This window comes from Chamaea fasciata, unplaced genomic scaffold (genome assembly GCF_029207755.1).
Source record: "Chamaea fasciata isolate MVZ Bird 193981 ecotype frontalis unplaced genomic scaffold, bChaFas1.0.hap1 SCAF_14, whole genome shotgun sequence".
Classification (NCBI taxonomy): domain Eukaryota; kingdom Metazoa; phylum Chordata; class Aves; order Passeriformes; family Sylviidae; genus Chamaea; species Chamaea fasciata.
The window spans coordinates 4,702,800-4,713,354 of NW_027094099.1; positions in this window are offsets into that span (position 1 = coordinate 4,702,800).

Sequence of the window (10,555 nt, forward strand, 5' to 3'; positions counted from 1 at the left end):
AAATGTTTTCAAAGATATATTGCTGTATTATATGTTTCAAATTAAATTTCCTTCTCAGTGTCAGAAAATCCCTTTGATGGCCAGGTGACAGTCTGTTGAAGCGTAAAGCATTTGAATGATGCCCTACTTAGTGTAGATGGAAGATTGTCGCTGGCAGAAAGCTGGTTCAAGCCATTCTGAGCCTTATGAAGGTCTGTAGATAAGCTCAGGCTGCTCTTACTCATGTCTGTGTCTGTAAGGTGAATTAATCCCCATCTTGCTGTAGGACTGAGGAGACATTGTGATAAACCTTGCTGAGGAATTTTGTGTTGTTTTTATGGAACTAAAACTTACTGCCAATTTTTTTACTGTAGAATAATAGAGTGTAATGATTATTAAACAGTGGCAGTCCTAGTGCAGCCTTCAGGGCGTTTCTCAGTATTGATACTTCTCACTTCTGCTTAACAGTGAGTGAAAAAAAAGAAAATATCTGAAAGCCCCATTCTTCCCTAAGACTGCATGGCAGCTTTGTCTGACATGTAACAGTAGAGGTAGTAGAGAAAACAATCTTGTTATTGTTTGTGATTAAAATATTTCAATAAATATTAGAAGAACAGTGTCACTTTAAACTCAGTATTAAAAGACATCAGGTAGCAGTATCTGTGTGGGGAAGGGAGGGGCTATCACAGACACCAGTGACATCTTCTCTGATTCTTGAAATGAAATACAGCAGCTACATTCTTCTGAGTATTCACTGCATGTCTTTACAAGTGTGCATTTCCTATTTTTGATAGCCCTAATAGAGAAAAAGTACTTCTTTATTTTTCAAATACATCTTTGTTAAGAGGAGCCAGAAGGAAAAGGATACTGCAGTTGTTGACCAAAGCTAAAATCTAATCGGCCTCTTTGCTTCCTTCAGCTTGACAGGGTAGCTCTCATTGCAGTGCACAGAGCTAGCTGTTCCAAAACATGCACAAATACATTTCAGTTTCACTGAAACTTGCTCAGACAGTTTTTCACCTGTGCATGAGATTCCTCCATTGTATGGCAGCATGAGTGGCCAGGAATGTCACCTTACCTGCCTGTGCCTTGAGAACCAGCACATACCACAAGCCTCTCATTTCTCACTGCCAAGTGAATACAATTTGGGAAGAGAGAGAAGAGCAAGCTCTACTGTGGCAGGTATCATCAGGATCCTTTGAACAAAGGTAATCTAGAGTTTTAAAAGAGTTGTAGGTTTTAAAAAACCTTGAAATACTTTTGACTGTTTGAAGCCTTTTGATACTCAAGGACACGTAACCGAAATCGTATTTTTGAAATTTTACTTTGAAGTGACACCTATAGATTCCCTGTCCATTCCCCACCACTGCATTGTCCACACAGTCCTGAATGCTTGCATAATTCCAGGCTTTTAGGAGCTAATGCCTCCAGAGGAACAGCAAACATGAGAATGTGATACTCTAATGATGCTGATAACCTTATCTAAATGCAGTCAGTCCTTCGCTAGCACTGCCCTGTGTGAGCATCATGAGAACAGTGAGGTTTGTATGTTTAGGTAGAAAAGGAGCTCACGAGTTCCTCCACAAGGCAGCATCAAAGATGGTAAAGCAGTGCCAAATGAAGATTCTTACCCATTTCCTCCACATGTACTAGAGGTGTTCCTGGGGAGGTCACAGGGTTAAAATACCCATCCTCTGTACAAACACAGTCAGAAAGTGCAGGCATTTCCTTGTAAAGACTTTATGGTCTCAAAATAGACTTCCAGAGTTTATGTGTGGTTTCATGGGCAAATACCTTAAGGTGATCAACTGTGGAAAGAAGAAAGGTATTGACCATTCTAGTGGTTTTTCAGACCTAAAACTGAAGGGAAGAGTGTCAAATTCTGTATATCTGGGCACAGAATCGGTTGCTGGTAGCACATATTCTCAGTTGGAATTTGTGTTTCTAGACTAATTCCCTGATGTGAGGGTGCATCTGTGTACCTGAGAGTTCAACTGTTTTCCCAAACAGATCTAACGGAAAGTCCTGCTGTGACTGTTACTCTCTCCTCCCTAGAGTTTGCTGCTGCTGTGCATTCTGCTATGGTTTGAAAGGAATGATGCAGCATAGCCTTCCTTGCTGAAATTCTCTTGCTTCTTCCTGTGGCAGTTCTTCTGATATACTTTAACCTAGGGAGAAAAACATAGGGATTTCCTGAAAATGAGTTTAGAAATACTCGTGTTAAGAATCAGTGCAGTCAAATTCGCGCTGAGATCAATGCTTCTGGTGTATTTCTCAGAAACTATTTTAAAGCATTATAAATAAAATGAGAATACTAGTTTAGAATTTAATTTCATCACTGAAAACAGATTTTGGAATACTGATGCAACCTTGAAAAGGTTGAAAACTCATGTTTGTTTATGGTTTTTATACTTAACATTTGTTTATCCCATATTTGAGTGAACAGCATGAGTGCCACCCTGTGCCAGGTCTGCTGCAATTGATTCAAAAGCTCCACCTACCAAATCTTGGCACAAACAATTGAAAATAACAAAGCAGGAGTAATGCAAAAAAAAATCCTGCTGAAATAAGTCACCCATCACTGTCTGTCATGTGGGCTATGCTGCCAAGCAGACAGAGCACTTCAACAAATATTTTAATGATTGGATTAAATTTGAGCTTAAAATAAGAGGGAAGGAAAAAGCTGCCAGAAGCTCAAGGCTGAGCAGGTCTTGCAGTTAAAAGCTACCTCAGCAGTCAAAACCTGTTTATTTCAGAGGCTTGCAGTTAACTGCAGTTCTGTTCCCTTGACTGACAGGAGGACAGTAACCTTGTGCAGCTCTCTGGATATTCTTTGTTTATGGCAGAAGTAATGAAATAAAAAGGTGTAGTTACTGCAAAGCTGCACATGCTACTTTCAACAGCTTTTGTAGCCATGTGTAAATTAACAAGTGCTCACATCACAATTGAAATTCTTTGGCTTGTTTGCAAGTAACCGAAGCAGAATGCACAGCGAGATTGATTAGAGTGATTTGTTTAGTGCAAAAGCAGCACAGGGAGGTTGAGGAACCTGGAATTTTGTACTGGCCCTGTTGCTGTCTCTGGAGAAAAAGCATCTTGTGGGTCAGTAGACCTGTCAGCAGCCTCTTTGGTTGTTTAAATGACAAGCAGAAGATTTGCATGTGGGTACATGAATGAATAAGTTTGTTTCCTGTCCTCTTCAGGGAAGATAATTCACACGCCATCCTAGTTATCAAAAAACTACATTGTCTTCCATTGATAGGTTTTCTACCAGCCCAGACAGACAAATTGAGAAGATAAAGTGTTGTACACATTTCTTTGGCCTAAAGAATGTCTGTGGCTCCATGCTCCTCTGTGTGTGTGTGTGTGTGTATGTGTATGTTTCAGGCTGTGGCTTAAATTTGGGCTTCTAACGTTCTGTACTGAGAAAACCTTCCCAAAGGGTTTCTTTGGTCCAGCCTCTCTCCCCACAGGAAAGGATGGTGGCTGGCTGCCTTTCCATGTCTGTCCTTGTTGATCAGCCAGCTGGGCTCTTTCCTCTGCTGTTCTGAGCTCAGTTACTCCATACACACTGATGGCTACTCATTCTTGTATTAACCTCCTGGAGGGTAGTAGCAGCCTTAGAAAAATAAACCTTAGTGTTGAGAAGTCGTTTGAAAATTCTCTGTGGTTGTGTTGGCACTGCAGCCTCTGTTCTGTCTCCTCACCTGTCCCCTGATGTGAGCACTGGCTACTGACGTGCAAGACACAGCACTGAAAGTTATCCAGCTCCAGTAGAAGTGTTTCCTGAAGGCTTATCTGCAGTCGAATGTGAAAATGTGAAGTATTATGTGTACTCCATGCTAAAACAGTAGCCTCTTAATATACTTTTTCTTACTCATTAGAGAAAGAGACCTCTGGTTTTAGAATTCAGACCTGTGCTTCTGACCTGGAAAAACAAGTCTTAGCCTGCCTGGCAGAAATTAGTTTCTTGGTAGCAGCCACTCAATCAACAGCTTTTTGAAGTTGACTTTCCTTGCCTTAATTTTTCTCTAAAGCTGTAAGATGCCACTTGAAAGAGCAACAAAAACATCAGTGTAGACAGTACTGTGTAATTAGGAATCTGTGACATTCCTTTGTGTTGCAAGGCATCATTCATTCCCAGCTAGTACCTCAGCTGATCCTCATTTAGGTAATGAAGTTCAGATCATGCAAGAACTTTCTCAAAATCCTTTGGTTTATGTTATTTTGTACTAAAACAAAGTTGATAGGTTTTGAAACAAGCCACAAAAAAAAAAACCAAGCCTTCTTACTGTTTCACAGAATCATTGATTTTAATTGAAATTTTCCAGCTGTGTTCCAGATTGCTGTAGAAATTGTATGTTGACTTCTCTCAATCAGCTTCTCCCTGTAAGTGATTTTAAAATTCATTTTCCTGGGTCATTTCAGAAGTGGCATGATGTTAAACAACAAGGACATAATTTTTGCAGAATGCAGTTAGCAGCCTGCAGATTTGCCATAGGAACCTGGTGTGTAAGCATTTTTAGAGTAAGTTTAGGTGGTGCTTAATTAGATTCCTTGAACCTTTCAGAATTATTCCCCAGAATTCTTAGGTACATATTTAAGGTGTGACAGCCTCCCCAATACTTTGGCAGAGGCCAAGAGACTAATCCAAACCATGGGACTGTTTGTGTTATGAGTCACTAAAGTGGAAAGAGCTCATAATGATGGGAAACAATGAAGCAGAACAGACTTCAAGCTTTTAACAATATTCCTAGGAAAAAATTCCCTGAGGACTTTTGGCAGCTTCCATCTTTTGTAGCTGTTTCTGTCCTTTGGCAAGACAGGCCAAAGTCTCAGTGGTGATTATTCATGCTGCTCTGTTCTGAGTGATGTCAGGGGCTCCTACGTGCACTGGTAATATTTTCTACAGTGTTTTCCAGTGTGGCGGCTGTCTGGGGGACATTATTTTAGAGCTGGCAGCTGGGATAGTTTTAAGCACTGTGATATCTAAATGGGTTCAAAATCTCTCCCTAATGTAGTAATATATACTGGTAGCTTGTTTATAGCAGCAGCATTGTGCTGATATTACTGAGAAAGCTGGACTCAGCATAGTGGGTTTGGTTTTGAGGTTTGGTCTTTTTTAGCCAGTTGAAGGATTAGTTCTAGGACAAAAGACAGCATGATACCTGGATTTGGATGGAACTGCAGCTCTCCAACCCAGAGTACATTAAACTGTGGTTGAGGGTATTTGTGATAATCTGAGAACAGAAAGTAGACTTCAATATCTGATAGGGCTTTACAGTCCTGGTTCTGTCTCAGACTGCTTGATCTTAGCGTGAAAAGACAACTGGCTCTCAAGCAGGGCATCAGGAAATCCCCAGGGACTGGGGAAATGCACTGAAACATGGTTACACACACAGAGACTGTTTGTTTCTATATCCTGCCACTCTTTCATTCAGTGTAAGATGCTGGAGTTTATTCAAGCTTCCAATACCAGTACAAGGGGTTTGGCAAGTATTACATTTCTGTGTTTGTGTGTATCTAGGAGACCTCTCCTAGTCACTGGATGATCACTCCCATGAGGCACACTGAAAAACCAAACTGCTGGTGATTCACAGCTGAGGTTAGAAATGGACTTGAGCTCCAGATACAAGTAATACTCATGAGAAACATATGCCAGAGGAGTTCCTTTTCTAGGTTTTGCTCCCCTTGTTATCTGAGTTACTGGTTCGCATTTGTTCCTGATGCACATTCCTGGCTGGATCTCTGTGTCACTTAATGTGCAAACCTCTCTGGCTTACTCTAGTTCTCATGCCAGACAGAAGGAGAGGAGGTGCAGTAGCCTGGGCTGAGTCAGGAGGAAAAGCCTAGGGCACATTAGAAGTTGGTGGCCCATGTTAGCTGTGTCAGCTAGGTGAGAGTAATAAAGGGGTTTGCAAACTTCCTTCTGAGCTTCCTGACAGAGCACGGATGATTCCATGTTGTTTGCCTTGAACAATGGACAGCCAGTGCAGTGTGTTGCACCACAGTGACCTAAGCTTCATGAGCTTTGCCAGGTGCTGGAGACTTTATTTCGGCTGTATGTGTGTCCCAAGACAGCTTTGCTTGTTATTAGCTTTTGTGAGTGTCTAAAGGAATTTCTTCTTGACTGTAACTATAATCTTAGCTACTATTTTGCTTCGTTACTCCCTTGTCTTGATTTGGGATCCAAAGTCACTCAAACATCTGGTTCTTTGTGGAAGCAAACTCCTTATGCCAATAGGCTGGGGGTGGAAGGATCCACTGAGGTTGAAAGATAAAAAATGAGGATGATGGTGTTATTTACACTGGTGAGGAAGAAAATATTTGAAAACAAGTTGGAGTTCAAACTAAGAAAACAGTTGACAATAAGTTCGACTTCAGGCTAAGGTTGTAGTCAGGTATGCTTAAAGGTGGCAGGAGAGGGGTACTGAACAGCACAATTATTTCATATATACAGAGTTGAGAAGTAGCTGAAGGCAAATCCAGTGATGAAACAGTATCAGGATATAAAAGGAAACTTTTTGACATCACCTTCAAGATGCAGCCAACTGGTGGAGAGGTAGATGTTTTACTAGCTCTGAAGAGCGTTTGCTGTCAGACTCTTACGTGAGGCACTCGGAGATTCTGCATGAGAAGTAACTTCAGGGCATGTCAAACATGTCATGTCTTTGTCAGTCACCGTGATTGCTAAAAACACCCCTTAAACAAGTTACATCACCTTTCTTGTAACCTAGACTTAGTGTGAAACAGATGAAGACAAACTGGAAACAATTGGATGAGTCTTTATTTTTGTATCTTGATGAAATAATCAAGGTTGTTTACCATTTTCTTTAGCAGATGCAATGCTTAAACTTTGCTCTGAAGAGTTAACAGTAGAAAGACGGGGGCTGATCAGTCAGAAGGCAACAGTCTAAGATCACCCAGCAAAGCACAGCACTGCAAGGCAGGCAGCCCAGGGGGGGCCAGCGTTTACCCTGGGTGATCTGTTCATTAGCACACTGCTTATGCCCACATTCACTCTCTGTTCCCAGACTGAACCAGCCAATGCCAGCCACCTTACCTGTTACATTGCTTCATCTGTAGAACACACGCAGAACAAAATACTAGAGATCTGGCCAGCACAGATCATCCCAGAGATTAAGTCTTGCTCTTTAAAAGGGATTATTTCAAGTAGATGAAATTCTTAGTGGAGAATAACATTTGTGCAGGAATGTGCATGTAGTGTAGGAATGAGAGTGCACAGAATAGAATTGATCCGAGGGCTTAGGTTGTTAGGTGGAGCACCTAACAAGATGTCTGGTTCTCTGGTATTGTGTTAGATAAAATTTGGCATTGGTATTCTGGTATTCAGTCTGTTTTTCAAAAACATGGGGTTACAGTTCTGTAATAACTCCCTCCCCCCGCCCAAAAAAAAAAAAAAAGCCAAACAACCCAGAACACAACTCCCCTTCTCTCAAGCAAAATGACCCTTTCAGTGTTTATAGAGTTCTACTAATACAGTGTAGGTGTGCTAAGCAAGAGTCCTTCCTTCTTTCATCTGTAGCCATAGACATAGTAACTTCCCAAGCTGTTACCCTGGGAACCCAAGAAGCACAACTTTCAAGTTATACTTAACTGTCTTTGTAACCTGTAATTACCATGAGAGGTAATAACAAATCTGTGTGCATTTGTGTCATGGCAGTTCCCAAATTAGACACAAATAACCAAGATGCAAAAACAACACCCAGAGGTCTGCCTGATCCATATGCTTATCAGAATGGAATTTATATTATCCTCTTGCAACACAATCAGGGAACAACACTAGATAGAGGCTCAGTCACACCTAGACCAGAAGGTCCTTTCTCCTGATCCCTCCCCTCTCTTTTCTTTTAATTGGAGCAACAGGTTTAAGTAGGCAATACATATTGACAGAATTGTGTCCTTCATACAGCCAGTGTTAATGCAGTGTTGATTGTTTGTAGGCAGCATCCTGAAAGAGGTGAGCAAGATCTGTGTAGATAGAGGAGCAAAATATAAGTGGGAGAAAAATCAGCTGGAGTGATCCCATGTGCGAGGATGTAACTGCAAAGATAAATTTGGGTCAGAGGGGAACTTAAACTGAATATTCAAGTTAAGCACATCAAGCCTCTAGTAATATGATAAGATAATGACAGGAAAAATCATTTCAGTGAAGTAGAAGAAAATGGTATATTGAATTGAAAGAGGGAGGGGAAAAAAAGCTAAAATTAGTTTCAAACAATATTAAGCAATAACAAAAGAATGGTAGAGTTGGCGATGGTAATGTCACAGAGAGGATGGAACAAATGGACCGACAGCAGGTCCACAGACTACAGGCTGAAGCTGAATTACTGAGAACAGTCAGAAGGGAAGATGGGAAGTTGGCACAATTATATCTGTGTTTCCATCCACAGGACTCTGTGCAGCCCCAGCCAGGCAAAGTGTGCTCTCGTGGATTGCTGTGTTCAGCACGCACGAAGCCAGGTCACCCATGGGGAATTGCAGCTGAATGAGTTGCTGGCAATTTAAAATTTCACCTTCTATGCAGATATTTTAAGGGAGTGCAGAGGCCAAACAATGTGAAAACAAATTGAAAACCTTTCTTGGCACTGCCTTACTTACTAGTTGAAGCATGTTTCTTCCAGTAAATACCTGTGAGGCAGACAGAGAGACACTGGGCTTGTAAATGCAGTCCTTGTCCAAGCCCTTTTCCCAGCATGAAGCTGACAGTAGTGCTCAGGAGCAGTGGTCATGGAGCAGAACCGCTTGGGATAGGTGCTATACAAACCCTTCAAGTTCTAGGTAAATTCTCAGAAATATCCTATATGACATTCAGGCTTAGGTCTCATTTTTAGAAGTGATACAGGCACCTGGCTGCTGTTTTCCTGTTAATTGATTCCCTTTCCCTCTTTGGCACCTAACAGAAGGCTTTCCTCTTTGCTCAGTCTGACTGCTGCCTTCCTTAAATCACTGGTTTTGCAGACATTTTTCTTGAAGGTATGAAGAATATATTGTATTTCCATGGGCAGGATCAATGGCTTTGGTATTAGGGGTTGGTTGTTCTGCCAAAAGCGTGACTATGTTTTCCGCTTAAATACTACTTAAATTCCCCAGCTGAGACAAGTGCCTTTGATGTCAGTTGACCTACATATACAGAAAGCAATTGAGGGAATTTGTAACAGTTTTGAATGTGTTGGTATCTTCATGACTCTGAAAATACTGGGTTTTTTTCTATTGTCAGTCTTTTTTTCTTCTGAAATCACTTCAGCAGTTCCTGAAGTTTATATAAGTTCAGAGAGGCTCCTGTCTATTTTGAACTGAGGTCAATGTGTGATTTTGAGTTTGAATAACTGATGATGGAGTTGGATGTTAGAGACATTTCTGAAGCTGTTGGTTATGATAATGGCTCGCCTGATATCAGACTTTTTGTAAACTGTTCATATGAAGATGTAGTTGGTCAAAATTAATGGTGGTATATGAGCTACTTCATATTTTAAGAAGTATTGAATTGTTAAAAAATAAACTTCTAAGGAAGTGGAAGTAGTACTGTCATTGAAACAAGCTGCAGTAGAGGACTGAAAGATTAATGGTTAGAGAGTGATGATGTTCCTCCACAATTCTAATATGCGACTCAGCAGATATTTTACAAAAAATGCAGTGTATATGTTGAAAACACTTTCTTTAGCTGAGGATGTTGTGGTTATGCTTTTCTGCTTTTGTATGAAGAATGTTTGGTGAGGGATGGGGGTTAAAAAACTGTCCCTGAGGGGTTATGCAGCCATTAGGAGGCAAATTGGTTCTCTGGCCACATATCCCTATTTAAAACCTCTAATGAATACTGCAGTACAGAATGGTTGTTACTTCTGGGACTGTAAGTATTTTTGATCTGTGAATAACATTTCCAAGTTGCCGGTGATTTTTTTTCCTAAGAAACCTGAAAAGCAGGGGGAAATTATTTAACTGTTAGTGACAGACAGTGGTTGAAGTAGGATAACCAGGAATTCATTTTGAAAGACGGGTTCCTTAATACACAGAGAAATAACCACAGTGGCCTTGCCAAAAACAGGGCTAATGTGTCAAACTAATGCAATATTGGCACTGACATTTTCTGACAAAACATTGCTCCATGATATGCCTTTTCCTGTGGCTCTCCCCTTCATGTCACTTCTGTTTAACCAGAAAAGGTGTATTAACATTATTTTCACCTTCTGGAATGACCAGTTCATGTGTCCACTCTGTTGCCTCCATGTTTGAGGTCATGTGTAGTATTTCCTAATATTTCTCCCCTTTTGTCCTGCTGAGCTTGTTTCATCCCAGCAATTACAGTGTCTCTCAGCCTGCGTTCTTGTTCCTTTTGTGTTTGCCAGCTTTGGCCACTGCTGTTTTTATGTACCTGGCGAAGCCTAAAACTTTTTTACCCCGTGTTTGCCATCTCTGTCCGTGCCTACAAAAAATTCTTCTACTAGCAGAGACAAATATCTCTTTGCAGAATCAAATTGACTGGGTGACCACGTATTCTTGAAAGAACTATGTACATCTATTCACCTGCAGGCGATTAAGAAAACCATGCTGAAGT